We start from the raw sequence: 16,263 nt of genomic DNA, 5'->3' as shown, positions 1-16,263 counted from the left end.
GAAGAGACACCGGACAGCCCTGCTTCTCTCTTTCTCTCTCTCTGTCCACACGCACGTAGGAAAGGCCATGTCAGGACACAGTGAGAAGGCTGTGTCTACAAGCCAGGAAGCGTGTCCTCACCAGAAACCAAATCATCTGGCACCTTGATCCTGGACTTCCCAGCCTCTATAACTGTGAGAAAATAAATTTCTGTTGTTTAAGCCACCTCGTCTATGGTATTTGTTATGGCAGATGGTGCTTGTTATGGCAGTCTGAGCAGACGAAGACAATGTGCTATGGAATGTTTTAGATAATATAGGAATTAAAGAAATAATCAACCCTTTTGTTGCTACTTTTGTAAGATGTGGCTTCTTTAATGTGTTCTTAAAGGTGAAAATGCAGAGATAACGTGGGCGGTAATATGCCAGTGGGTAGAAACTGTGGTGTGCCAGAGTTTAAAGGCTTCTTAAAAATGTGAAGATAAGCTTGATTCCAAAATTCAGCCTTTATATTCTCTGCTTTTTCAAAAATTTTTGACTTGAAGTTAGTTCCTATTTAAAATGACAGGAGCCTCCTGCTCTGAGACGTCCAAGTCTGAGAAGAAATCGGGCAAAATGTGGCCAAATCTCCCCTTAGTATTTCCCTCACCCATGGTAACGGAATGTCCCTAAAAAACATGATCTAATAATTTGATTCTCAGGAACCAAATTTTATTTTGGGCAAGATATCTGCCTGAAATGTCAGCCTTTACCTGATTCTCATACTTCCTTCAAGCGGGAGGGATAAAATAGATGTGACTGCATTAAGAATAGCTAAATGCTAATATGACATTAGAATTGGAGTGGAACAGCATATGCTTTATTGCTGTCACTCTGAATGACAGCTCTCTCGTAGGTAAGTCGATAAGGAAGAAAATCGTTTCAGAGGACACGGTCCATGGAGATGGAAAAAAGAGAAGGGTAAAGTGAGAAATAGCACATTTTATCTTATAGAAATATCAAAAACTTTAGGCCAAATACTTTCAACTATCTCTATTCACAGTGTGTCAAATCTTGCTTTTCAATTGTTTTCATGGTGAAACAGAAATTAGACGTAGTTAAAGCCTTTAACTGTCCCTACTCACTCTCACTTGCTTTTACTTCCTTCCTCCTGTGTTCTGACCCACTGAAGTCTTTGAATTCCATCTTTAATAGCCTGTCGGATTAGAAGGCAGATAAGCTTCGAGCATCATTCCACGAGGTGATGTTGTCTAGGTTTACCATGGATTGCAGGGTGTAACTATCTAGCCGGAAGTAGGTTGAACCCTGGCTTAGACAACTCACGGCATCAGAAAAGTCCTCATCAGGCAAACTGTAATACTCTTTTCTGGGCCACGCACTTCACTAGTCATGTACACACGTGTTCTGTCTCTACCATCAAGCCATGTCAACTGATGGTGACTTAGCGATATCTTCCTAGCGAAATATGAAAAAAAAAATATTTTTTCTAGCTTCCTCTAAACAAGGAGAAATAAAATAATGCACATTATTTTTTTATTTTTATTGTTTTGTGAGGAGGATTAGCCCTGAGCTAACATCCATGCCAATCCTCCTCATTTTGCTGAGGAAGATTGGCCCTGGGCTAACATCCGTGCCCATCTTCCTCTACTTTATATGGGATGCCGCCACAGCATGGCTTGACAAGCGATGTGTTGGTGCGCGCCTGGGATCCGAACCTGCAAACCCCGGGCCGCCGAAGCGGAGCACGTGCTCTCAACTGCTGCGCCACCCGGCAGGCCCAATGCACGTTATTTTATCTTAGTCCGACATTCACTTGTGGTCAATTCATCATCAGGTTTCCCTAGTATTCTGGAAGACCATGGAATAATCAGGTCTAATGAATAATGAGAGACCTCTAATCTATGAGGTAAATTTTTTCTTGCCTCTGTACACACCCTCATCCTTCCTTTTACTTACATTAATCTCCCTCCAGCTTTGACTGATAAAATTCTTAAGGATATATATACATATATTTTATCTAATTCTCCAATAAAAATAGCTCTCTTCTAATTGGTGCAGCCACTATGGAAAACAGTATGCAGGTTCCTCAAAAAATTAAAAATAGAACTACCATATGATCCGGCAATTCTGTTCCTGGACACATACTCAAAGGAAACAAAAACACTATGTTGAAGAGATATTTGTGCTCTCATGTTCATTGCAGCATTATTCACAATAGCCAAGATGTGGAAATAACCTAAGTGTCCATCAACGGATGGATCGCTAAGGCTGTGGCATGTATATACAACAGAATATTTATTCAGCCATAAAAAGAAGGAAATCCTGCCATTTGTGGTGGATGGACCTTGAGGGCGTTATGCTACGTGAAATAAGTCAAACAGAAAGGCAACTACTGTATTATCTCAGTTACATGTGGAATCTACATAAATGAATAAATAAAATAAACAGCTCTCTTCTGTGAGTTCTGTGACACTTGGACTCCCACCATAGCCATGTCACTCTGTGTCTATTTTTGCTACTAAATTCTGAGCCCCTTGAGGGCAAGTGGGACATCTTATCTCAGCATGTCACTCACCAGATTGTGCCTGACATACGGAATTTGTTCAATAATTACTCGGTGAATGAATAAGTGATGCCTTAGAATATTATTACAACTTGGAAAATATTATTCTTAATATGAAATATTGACTTTAATAATGTACTGAAGATTATACTTACCCACTGTAACCACATTTCCATTGATGGGTATAATCGAGTGTAGACTATATAGGCTAAAACTACAATATCTCTTAGAGAAAACACACACATAACCTTTTTTCCAAATTAAGCCAACATATTCAAAATACTGGGAGTCTTTTGCTGACCTCACGGCGATAGCTGACCTACCAACACATAGACTATTAAAATCTGTGGACAAACTGTCTTATGGATGTTTTGGACAGGACCAAATGTCTGCTACTCAAAATCCTAGACTCTGTCCTTATTGCAAACCCTATTTATTTGCCAAGTAGAGTATTCTGCATTTCTTTTCCAGAGATGTTTTAAAAACCAGCTGTTACAATGACTATTTAAACTAAATTGAGCATATTTGAAATTCTTCTTATATTTATATAATTCTTCATGCATGAGTGCTCATCAGGTGCTTATTTTTCAAAACTCATGTCACATCTGTCTTGCGTACCATATTTCTGATGACATTCTTTTCATCTTAAATCTAAAGATTTAGGCATGTTCAGTGTTATCACCAGCTTCCTAATACTTGGAGGATCAACAGAATTCTGTAGAAAGGGAAGACCATCTGGATCCACAAGTTACATCCTGTGGATTATTTAAAAGGAAGACTTTCATGGAGAGAGAGTAACCTGGCCCATAAATTTGCTTTTTCCTGGTGCTCTGGCTTTAGGTGCTAAGTATCAGGTTTAGCAAAGTATGATAGAAACAAGAGCAATCAATCTGGTTGCTGGATTTCTACCTGAAAAGAAGTAATATTATTGGATTTACATGTTTGCTAATATAGTCAGCTATTTTGCAACACCTTGTGGTGAAAATAATTGATTGATGTCCATATATATCTTAGGCAGAAAAAAGGGATAGTTTTTTTTGGTTTAAAATGAGATCTTGGGGCCAGCCTGGTGGCGCAAGCGGTTAAGTGCGCGCACTCTGCTGCGCGACCCGGGGTTCGCGGGTTCGGATCCCGGGCGTGCACCGATGTACTGCTTGTCAGGCTATGCTGTGGCGGCGTCCCATGTAAAGCGGAGGAAGATGGGCATGGATCTTAGCCCAGGGCCAGTCTTCCTCAGCAAAAAGAGGAGGATTTGCAGATGTTAGCTCAGGGCCGATCTTCCTCACAAAAATAAAATAAAATAAAATGAGGTCTTTTTAAACAGCGATTAACTCTCAAAATGTAAATTATATGGATAAATGAAAAGAAAAGCCAAGAAATAATTTCATGCTACTTGATTATCAGAAGTTATTACATTGATTTTTTTCATAGCTATATCTAAAGAAAATACCAAACACATATTTGAACATACACAAATCTTGTATACACATATTTACAAAATGTACTCAAAGGGGAAATTTTGTTTCTTTTTTTCCTACACCAAACAGACAAATATTTTAAAAAATTCCGTATGGATTACATTGGGCTTGTTGTTAGCATTAAAACATCATACTGTTTTTTCCCTAAATAAGAATAACAACTTTCCAAGAGAGCTTGAAATGCACACCTATCAGAACTTAATAAGTTATTTGGAATCTAATAAAACATCATTTCCCAGTGACATACAAGAAAGTGCTCCTGATGTAAGTGGGCAGAGACCACCTGATTCTGTGAAATGGGGAGAGTTCTGGCCTGGAGGTTGGGGAATTTGTATTTGTGTAGTAGTCACATTTCCACCACTAAATAGTTTTGGCAAACTGCTTCTATTTTTTGAGTCCCATTTTCATCAGCTCTAAAATAAGGACATAGGTGAGAAAATATCATCTAAATCGTCTTCCTTTAGTAAAGAGCTACTGATCACAGGCATGAAGTTTCAGTCAAGCAAGATGAATACGCTCCAGAGCTCTGCTGGACAACACGGTGCCTGTCGTCAACAATAATAGATTACACACTTCAAAGTTTATTCAGAGGGTAGATCTCACATTAAGTGCTCTTTCCACAATAAAATAAGCTTAAAAAAAAGAAAAGTTGAGGGTTACGTGTATTAAGAATGGAATGAGTGAATTTCGCTTTGACTTTTCCAAGTCCTGATTTTGGTGGTTGGTCTGAGCTTCCTTCCCTATGAACTCATGGGTTTGACGCTGCTCCATGGGCATACGTGGCTTGTCCAACCCTGACCATCTGTGCTGCCAAGGCCCTGACCTAGTCTGAGGTATTGGTTACTCATATAAAAACCATCTACACATTGATAGATTGTTTGCAGAAGGACTCTTGAGACAATCTAGGATGACTTGCTTATCGTACAGAAAGGTATGCTGAGTCCCAGAAATGATTTGAATAAAGTCCCCAAACAAGGTAGTTTTAGCCAAAGAACCACAACTGTGACCTAGGTCTCCTGATCACTGGCAGCAAGATCTTGACTTTTAAATACTGTTTATGAAGTAAGTGTGTGCCTTTTGTGGACACAAACAGACCACATCTAGCAAAGGAGTCAGGGGGCTGAGTATCAGGGGGCTGAGTGTCAGGGGCTGGGTGTCAGGGGCTGGGAGTCAGGGGACTAAGAGTCAGGGGGCTGGGAGTCAGAGGGGTAGGATTCAGGGGGTTGGGTGTCAGGGGCTGGGAGACAGGGGACTAAGAGGCAGGGTGCTGGGAGTCAGGGGTCTTGGAGTCAGGGGACTAAGAGTCAGGGGGCTGGGTGTCATGAGGCTGAGAGTCAGGGGCCTGGGTGTCAGGGGGCGGGGTGTCAGGGGCTGAGTGTCAGAGGGCTGGGTGTCAAGGGGCTGAGAGACAGGGGGCTGGGTATCAGGATCCTGGGTTTCAGGGGGTGGGGTGTTAAGGGGCTGAGAGTCAGGGGGCTGTGTGTCAGAGGGCTGGGTGTCAAGGGGCTGGGTGTCAGGGGGCAGGGTGTCAAGGGACTGAGAGTCAGGGGCTGAGAGTCAGGGGGCTGGGTGTCAGAGGGCTGGGTGTCAAGGGGCTGAGAGACAGGGGGCTGGTGTCAGGGGGCAGGGTGTCAAGAGACTGAGAGTCAGGGGCCGTATGTCAGGGGGCTGGGAGTCAGGGGTCTGGGCGTCAGGGAGCTGAGAGTCAGGGGCCTGGGTGTCAAGATGCTGGGTGTCAGGGGCCTAGGTGTCAGGGGGCTGGGTATCAGGGTGCTGGGAGTCTGGGGCTGGGTGTCAGGGGCTGGATGACAGGGGCTGGATGTTAGGAGGGCTGGGTGTCAGGGGGCTGGGTGTCAGGGGTTGGGTGTCAGGGGACTGGGTGTCAGGGGTTGGGTGTCAGGGGGCTAGGAGTCAAGGGGCTGTGAGTCAGCGGGAAGCTGGGGTTTCTCTCATTTCTTTGCAAGAGCTTCTGGGACTCTGGGTAAATGCAAGCCTCCTCCTTCAATACATAAGCACAATAATAATCCCTGAACACTGTGCTCGTTTATCCCATCTGTTTGAACACCTGAAGGTAAAATGATAACACCCAAAACAACTTGATGGGTCGAGTTATTCAGGAAGGCAGCTGGAGGAATTTTCATCTACTTCTGAAAATGTCTTAAGGAGAAAAAGATCCGGACTTTACGGGCACTCCTGCGGTGGCATAGATGGCGTATTGGAACGATGTCCAGGAGCTTTTGCTGTGATTCACATCCGGGAGGAGAAGGTGTCCTCCAAGTGCCTGACGGGTTTGATAATAAATACAGAAGGGGGAAGTTGGTGCTGGAGAAGGAAGTTTAGTGAAACTCTTATGGAAACAGAGGATAACATTGTGATCGCGTTTTAGCTCTAAAGCGTGTTCTGGTTCAAAGATCACAGCTAGTTTGTGGATCTGGGGGTGAACAAAGATGTGAACTGACGGCATGTGTGAGTGAGGTCTGGGTATTGCACCAAACAGAAATTTTAACATTAGAAACTAGAGAGGTTAATGTCGCACACCTGCTACAATGTGACACAGGAGAGGCCTTCAGGTGGTTTATAGCACGGTTTTGAACTGATGTGTTTAGGTGGATCATTGGGACACAGAAGTGCGGGGGAAAGAACATCATCTGGGAGATTTATAGGGGAAAGGTGCGCCGGAGCTCCGCTTCCCGAAGCCCGTCACGACATCTGCTCAGCGCAGCGGGGACACAGCAGGAGCAACCGGTGTGCAGCATATCTCAATTTTCCTGACAGAGGAAGAGCTGGGCCACTGATGGAGCAAAACCTAAAATAAATATGCAGAACAGTGGTGTTCCTGGTTAGAGAAAACAAATGCAGGGTAATTTGAGTGAATAAGAGAAATTTTAATCCAACTATCAGACTCAGAACAATGTTTTACTTTTGCGTAGTCATTTGACTATTTGGGGCTTTCCATTTATTTTTAATTAATTAATGGAAGTAATCACGAATCATATGACAATTAATGCACTTCGATCTTGCACTGGGAGCCACTAGCCGAGCACATACACTGGAAATGAAGAGATGAGGCGACCGTCTGTGTGGAGGGCGCCACAGCTGCTTACTGGATGGCCCATTAGGTCCAAAGCAAATGTTTTGTGATTTTCTTCATTCTCTAGTTATTGGTCCACAGAGAAGTTATCAACCCTCATGCTACTTTAATTAAAGATTTCTTTTCTTCTAACTCCTGCAGGGCTCTTTTTGGCACCAAGATCCTGACTTTTATCTCCACTGGCTTGTGTGTAGTAGGCTGGTTGTCACATGCATTATTTATGATATAAGGATGTTTCACAACATTTGTCTTTTTTTTACCCTGAATGATACAAACTGATTTTAACATCATGGAATATTTGCCTCTAAAATAGCTGTTCTCTTTTTGAACCAATGTTAATAGAATTTATGAATTTGATGCTGCTACAATTCATCAAAAGGCTTTTCTTAAGGCAAATAAAATATACTAAACAAGAGACAACTATTTTACCAGATATATTCTATTACTAAAATTGAGACACAAAGCTCTGATACATATGCATCAAACTATACACTAAATAAACTAAATTGCCTAAAAGTGCACAGATTCAAACAAAAAGGGAGATTCTCATCACAAAAGTAGATGATTTAAAAAACAAATAGAAGAGAAAGCAATGTGACAAGCAGGAGTCCTGTTTTAAATTCTAACTCCTTGGTAGTGACCTCCTATTCAGACTCGAGATAAACAACTTGATATCAGAGATTCTCTTTCCTCTTTTAGTAAATAGCTACAAAAGTAGTTTGGCAAGGGAGTTGATAAAGACTATGTAGTTACTCTTCCCATATGACTGTGCTGGGTGCATGTTGTGTGTTACTGTTATTGCAGTAAAGTCGGTGCTAACCTTTACATTGCATACTTCATAGGAACCGTGGGAACAACCTGTGTGTAATTCATGAGGCAGAACAGAACAAGTGAACTCAGAAGCATGCACACATGAATTATGGTGATGTAAACCTAGATATGATTTAAGTATAAAATGTGATTTAGATATAAAATGTATGCTAGAATATTGGTAGATGCAAAATTTGATCAGTGAAAAAATTTGCCATTTTTGCCATTGCACAATATCCTTAAAGCGTGATCTTTATAAATGGCCACTGACAGATTAAAAATTTTTTTTTCTAAGAAAATAATTGTTACCTGTTAAAGTAATATTCTTGATAAGAGCATATGTTTTCATTATCCATTAATCTATGCAAGTTCTCAGGGTAAATCTTCTTAATGCAATAATGAAAGCAACACAGCAATATATAAAGAATAATTGAAAAATAGTCAAGTATTAAAGAACCTCAAGAATTTGAAGAATTTGTATGGTCTACTGCCTATTATATATTTGTAACTTAGGAAGGAAATAGTTACGAATGAAAACTACAAGAATGTGAATGATGTAGCATTCCATAGTAAGCAAAAGGCATATCGGATAATAACATTCAAGCCTTTTGACTTCAAGTTAAGTGAGTTCTATAATAGATCTATAATAGACATATGATATCCAAAATTATTTCAAAAATATTACAAACAATTTATCCTAACCTCTTTTTATGTGCATGTAAAATTTTATGTATATATAATATTTCTGTAGAGCTTTATACATATGCTTATTTCATAACATTTTCATAAACAGGAGCTCATTTTAACTTCACGACAATTTTATGATGTCAACACACAATTTTGGGTGTCACGTTTAGTCTCAAAATAAACAAACTAAGGCCCAGTGACTTGCCAAACTCATGCAACATTTTAGAGGCCCTAATTCAGAAAGATAGTTATACAATAAAGCTGAGAATTACAAACATTAAGCTTTTTGCATCATAACAGCTTATTTTTTGTAAATCTGTATTGTTTCAATGGGCCGTGCGGTCGATCATAAATTTAGCTTTTCTAATTAGATTGATGGCCATAAATATATTTCTCAAATCTGTAAGTTATTTTCCAGCTTCAACCTGAAAAGCTATAATTTCACATAACTGCTCAAAGCTGTTTCCATTTTGGCAGAGGCAGGGGGCACAAAATGGATCAGAACTCTTAGATATCACAGTAATGGCTCTCAATGAACTTTTTAAAAATAAATATTTTTTAAAAAACCATACCTGGTATTTAGGTACTTTCTAATACACAAGGAAAGGAAGCAATCATTTTCAAAACCTCTTCCAGTGGAAAGCAGCCAAAGCTAAACACGACCTTGAATTATTTTATGTGCTCATGTGTGTGATGGCTGTCTACTATTTGAAAATGTTTTCTTGTCTACCCACGGGATACACTTAACTAATATTTGTAAATGTTCTGCAGAGCAACTGGTATCTTGGGAAAGATTAACCTGCTTCATAATGGTGAGAGGTTCCCTTGGGAACCTTGTTTGTATTGTTTTTCCCATTTTAGGCACCCTGGTTTGATCCCTGGTGGGACATCCTTCTTCGTCTTACTTTAAATATACTCTGTCCTACTTTTATGACTTTCAATAGAAAATGGCATTAGAAACACCTCTGGTGTTTCATGGTTACAGCATGTTCTAACATGCTGTAAAGGGACCAATCGGAAGGTTTTTCAAGGAAAAAATTTTCCAGAATGGGCTCTTCCTACGATTTGCAACAGAATTCTCTAAGAGTAAAGTCAGGAATCTTTATTTTTAACAATGTTACCTTGTTTACACCAAAATTTGAGTCATTGGTATAGGACAGCGTTCCTAAGCATTCTTTATCATATGTTCCTTTTGATTACCCGGGATAGTATCCTTGATATTTACAAATGATATGCATGTAGGACTATAATAATATGTTTGAAAAAAACCACAAAAGGCACTTGCAAGCATTTAACATTAAGATTCACAAATTGTTGTCAACATTGCTAAAAAAATTATAGAGGTTTGTTTTCACGCTCTGTGTGCTAGCTGTGATGACGCCTACAGTCATAAGGTAATAATGTCTCGTGGCATAATACACACTTGGGAGCCTATAGTTTCTGATAATCTCGGATGTAAACCCATGTTTCTATCAGTGATAATAGTTTTTTGGTTGATTTTTTACCAAATCTGATAAAGACTAGACTGTCACTTAGTTTAACCTCTCTGTGGAGCTGATGCGGGTTCTGATTAAATGCAGCGGGTCAAGCTGTGCCTTTTCCATGCTGTAACATCTCTAATAATCAATCAAAATGATGCCAACTATTCAGATTGGTTGCCAAACTGGGGAGAAGATTCTGTACTTCCCGGTGAAGCATCAACCCCGCCTAGGCTTTCACTTTTAGTCTTTTCTTTCATGGTTTCTTTTCATGGTTCTTCTATAATTAATCATTGTTTTGTAGGAACCAATTTAGTTAAAATTATGTTACACAACCTCTTAAATCCTCTTACAGGGTTGTACCTAAACTGTAAACTTTAAGAAAACAGACAAATGTGGCAACCGAGACGGTGGTGGGCCCCTCGTTGTAGGGGCTCACATTCTTCCCTTGGATGCTGACACCCCGAGTGGTATGAGCTCTGCTGATGCTTAAACCAAGTGGATGTGCCAGTGTCACCCTGTGCTCCACGTGGTAGTAAAGCCCAATGTGTGTCTCGTATTTCAGAAGGAGTAACATAACTAGAGGCTTAATATTACCTTCCTGGACTCAGTGGGTCACTTTGGGCTCTCCCTGAACTGTGTAAATAACCTCCACACTTTGGAGACCACAGATAAAGAAACTGGATCAGTCAAATCCATTTCACTGTTTTGAAACTAGAAAGAGAGGTGTCAGAGGCAGAGAAAGAAAATCAGCATTTCGTGGAAATATCTGAGAGAGCTGGAGAGACAATAATGGAAACCACATCCAAGGGGGGCAAAAAGTTGGAAGTTTTTTCCTTCTACTTTCCAGACATAAGAAATTTGACATCATTTCTTTAGATAGCCAGGAGCAATAAAATGACATGAATTTAAATTAAAAAATCTGCGACATACTTATGAAGCATCTTAAATGAAGATGATGCTGCATTGATTTTTTTTTTTTTAATTTGTGCGTCTCAAATGTTGTAGGTACTCTACATTAAGTGGGGAACTATTATTTTAAAAAGAACAAGACAGATGTTTTATTAGAGCTACAAAAGCAAACAAATAAAACTGTGTATAAACCTTGCTGCTTTAAATAGTATTATCTAGTTTCCTAACCAGTAAGCAGACCCTAAAATATAATATTCCTATAAGAATAATGCAGTAAGTTCTATTTAATTTTCCCTCTGATGTCAAAGACAACAAAAATTAGTAAAAATAAGTGTCTTAATGGTTAAGAGAAAATAAGTGACTGACTGCTTATAAAGCATTTAGTGCATCTGTGTTGATAACTCAGCAGGGAAAAATGTACATGTCCTTTATAAATGATAATTTGTAAAGTACAAAGCAATATTTTGGCTAAACTGTTTTAATGATGTAAATTGTGCAATATATATGCATGCCTTTCTGTGCTCAAATGGGATGTTTAAATAGGTAACACATTTATCAACTTGTGATACATCTAAATTCCTATTATAAAATATATTTCCCATCTCCATTCCTGGCAATTTTCATGCTGATTTGTATTTTTGCATTTTCACAATGTTCATAAATTAGCATAAATATCTGGCTCTAGGTTTAGGCTATATGTGAAAATGCTTTAAAAGCTAAGAACAACTTGCAGAGTTTAGTGTGAGGTAAGAAGGACTGTTTAACATTTGTAAATACATCATTTCTGTAATAAGATTTTATGATATAAATAATGTTTGTTCAATAAAGTGTTGGCTGCAATTATTTCCAGATTATTAATGGTGTTTATTAACAATCCCGAGAAACTGCTTAAAAAAATAAAACTGGAAAATCTCTACAATTTTTGTCCTTCTGTAAAATAATATTCTATGCATTCCTCTATAATTCTGGTCCCTTAGGTGGATATAAAACCATATAAAAAATCTAGACCTTCACATTTGCTTAATTCTGTGAAAAAGATGTGTCTAGATTTTAAAATGAGTGAAAGATGTTAAAGAACAACTGGTTAACATAACTACTTAGGGGTCCAGAGCGTGCCGTCAAGGAGGCATCTTCGCAGTATTGGGGCATGACTCTTTACTGCTATGGGGTGTTCGGTGTTTAAAGCAGTCTCATTGCTCTGAAGAGCTCACCCTCGTCTCAGGGGCTGCTGTCTTCTGCTTAGGAAGATGCCTGAGGGATAGCTGAGATTTGGCAAGACATAACCATGAGAACACAAATTAGAAGCACAGATAGATCAGTAAGCTGGTCTAGAGCTCCTGCTTGTCCCGGGGACTTTCACGTTCATTCCCATTCCTCTCATATGTCTTAAGGAAAGACTAGATCAATCTCCCTGATTCCTACCAGTGGCTTGGGCAGGCCTGGGACTACCATCCACACTGCAGCCACGTTTTCTGCTGCTCGTGAGCTGTTGTTAACCTTATCAACTTTTATTATTCTAACATATTTATTATCCATATGGCATTGCTATAACTGGCAATCTATTGCATAATCAATTTTTATGTTTATATATTTTGTATTTACATTTTATATATTTTTGTGTTATATAATATATTTACTTTATGTATTTCATATATATTTTCAGCTTCTTTTCTCAGATCTTGAAAGGTATACTTATAATGAATTATGTAGAGAGAACTTCCAATATTTCTCAGCACTACTGATAAATAGCAGGACCAGGGAAGGAAACTAATATTTGTTACGTGTGTGATGCAGTGGTAGGCACATTCTTGATATCGTATTCTCAAATCTTACACTAAGTCTCTAAAGTAGGTACATTTATCTTTACTTTTACAAATGAGGGGATAGAGATATTAAGCAGCAAACCTAGGAGAAACAAGCTCTCAAAACTAGTAAACGACAGTGCTGGATTTTACGCCTGACACTTTTCATTATGTAAGGTTATTCCCTTTAACATATCTGCTTAGGAAATAGTTGATTCATTTTAAAGATAATTTTGCTGCCTCCTGGTCATTATTTATTTGCTTGTTACTTGTGGCTATAAATCCCTGACACCTGAATTCCTAAGTTTTGAATCTGAACTGAGGGATGCTGACTACATGTTATAAGCGTGAATCGTTAAATTCCAAGTTGTTGTTGTTGGTGGTGGTAATGTGTGTGCGTGTATATTGGTTGAGTTTCATTTAAGATCACAAACATTTATCTGGATGTTTGAAGTATTTTACAAGTGTGTTCGCATTGATGTTGTGAAATGTATCATGTTAGTTATCTATGTCTATGGGACAAACCACTCCAAAATCTGACTTAAAATCACCACCATTTTACTGTCCATGATTCTGAGCTGACAATTTGGTCTGGGTTCAACTGGATATTTACTACTCCATGTGGTGTTGGCCAGGCTCCCTCATGCATGTGTGGTCAGTTAGAGTGTAGACGATGGATCAACAGTCTCGGAGGATGTCACTGATGTCTGGAACCTGACACTGACATCTGGGGTGTCTGGGACTTCTGAACCTTTTCCCCAAGAGACTTTCCTCTCCCCTGGGTGCCTCGCCCTCATGGAGACTGGCCTGGACTTGTGCACAAATGGCAGACAGCGTTACAAGGGGGTGAGAACACAAGCTGAAAGACCTTCTGAGGTCACGGCTCAAAAGTCACACAATGTCACTTCTGTCACATTCTCTTTGTCAAAGCGTATCACAGGGCCACCCATTTGAGGGAGAGGGAATAGATCTCACTTCTTCACAGGAGGAGATGAAAAATATTTGTTGTCATTTTTAATCCACCGTGAATATAGGAATTTAGAATGCAGTTATCATAATGAAGCTTTCCATCCCAAACAACCCAAAAGAAATCAAAATATTCTTTGAAATAAAAATGAGTTCTGGAGCCAGCCCTGATGGCCTAGTGGTTAAAATTGGGCACTCTATCTCCTTTGGCTGCCGGGGTTCGGTTCCCAGTCGTGGAACCACACCACTCGTCTGTCAGTAGCCATGCTGTGGAGGCTGCTCACATAGAAGAACTAGGACTTACAACTAGGATATACAGCTATGTAGTGGGGCCTTGGGGAGGAGAAAAAAAATGAGTTCTGTATTTTCCCTTTCTAGATACAATATATACGTCTTTACTAGTTCTAGCACTTGTTTGTTCGGATAAACTCTTCTAATATAAACATTCAGTGACACGACTTATCTGATACTGAGTGTTCAGCTGGAGGTAGAACAGATCAGATTGTGACACTGACTGTTGAAAGTGGTGCGCTTGGTTTCCTCTCCATGTATAAATAAAGTGATGGACGCATCGGACGGAGTCATGGCACCTTTCTGCTTAGCTTGCTACCTGATAAATAAGAAGGGATTCATCGAGAAGGGATATTATTTATTTATACTAATACACAATGCATGAATCCTAGCAAGGCATATTTTTCCTTAAATCAGATACAGGAACGATGTCTGATTCTAGATACAATTCCACGGTGAACCTCAGATGCTTTCAAGCAGATTATTACTATACAGTCAGCACCTCATGTAATACTTGAAGCTTGCAGCTAAAGAACTAGAAAGAAATGACATTGAGAAATCAATATTCTTTTTGCAACACAGCCAATCAAAAACAAAATATTGAATTAAGTCATAAAATGCTTCATGGGCTTTTCCTATATGTTTATTTTAAAGAAAAATCACCTTTATCATTTGATAAGCCTCCTCAAATTTTAATATTTTGTTAATAATTAGCTTCTAGATTAGAAAGTTGCTATAATTAAGCTGCTAAATATCTTACCATTAAATAAATGAGAGATCTACTAGAAAGACTGTGATCATGTGACGTTATGTTGTATTTGGATGACAAAATTCATTAACAGGATATCTAATTTTTCAGCCCTACCAGCTAAGATGTTACTAAACTGAAAGAATTGTATAAATATATATTGAATAAAGATGACTTTCAGTATTGTTCAGATAGGTTCAGATGGGTACATAGAGAAAAAAAATGCCTGATTAAAAGAAAGTTGGTAAATTTGAAAATATTATTATATTATACATATAACATATAAAATATACCATATTACAAATATTTTTATAACTGATGCTGACTTCATCTACTCACATCCTTGTCCACTAAATAATGAAGCAATAGCTCCTATAAGCAAAGCAGGTACTTCACTGAAGTGATTATATTAGTAACAGTGCTTCTGTCAGCAACTTCTCAAGCATTTCCAGTCTCCATGTCTTTCTGTTGTTTTTCATTTTTTAGAGTATTGACCCTGGAATTAACACTTTAACCTTTATGTGCTTTTGCACATTTTTTGGTCACTTACTTTATTACATTTATTGTATTAGTGTCAGAGTTTCAATCAGGGTTATAAGATTTCAAACATGGAGATGGACTCTTAGGTCTTTTAATATTTTTCTATTTTAATTAATGTAAGGTGTAAGAGTGGAGTAAAGCAATTTTAGTAGTTGGCCTAAAATGTACGGTGCACCAATGCTGTTCAGTTCAAGAAGCCATTTAACATAGTGCACAAAAAATCTTTTTATTAATTAATCTTTTTCAGTTATGCAAAAGGCATTTTAGTACTACCATTTATAAAAATAAATAAATTCCCATATATATGTATATCCAACCATAGTTTTATTATAACTTTTTTCTTTTATTGGACTTCTGGGTCAATTTTATTTGGAATCCTGAAAGAGGCAACCCGTTACTGAGATTAAAAATGTTATCATTTATCTGCCAATCTCATAAAACTTTTATGTTCAACATGTTAGTAAAGAGCTTCAGTATCAAAGTATTGCTGTTTGTACCTCCAATATATGGTTATTGATTTTACCAACGTATATAATCTATACATTGCGTTTGACTGGAGGGCATAGAATACAGCACTCCATAAAGAAATTTAAATTCAAATTTTATACAAAGCATAAATGTTTTTTAGTTTGTTTGCTTTTTGTTTGTTTCTTGACCATGACTTAAAAGAGAAATAAAATAAATATGATTCTCTTTAGAAACAATACACACATTTGCATACATATCTACAAAAAGTGTAAAGACAAATGCATAAATCATCATCTTTTTGTAAGCGTTCTTAGATACTTAGTATAGGCATTTTTATTTCTATAGCCTCCCTCTATTATTTAACTTTTCATATTCTGGTTGCATAATACATATTTTACATACATACAGTAGATTTTGCAATTCACTAAAGAAATGTAAAACTCATTCAAA

Source organism: Diceros bicornis, chromosome 16 (genome assembly GCF_020826845.1).
Source record: "Diceros bicornis minor isolate mBicDic1 chromosome 16, mDicBic1.mat.cur, whole genome shotgun sequence".
Classification (NCBI taxonomy): domain Eukaryota; kingdom Metazoa; phylum Chordata; class Mammalia; order Perissodactyla; family Rhinocerotidae; genus Diceros; species Diceros bicornis.
Note: the sequence above shows the minus strand (reverse complement) of the source record.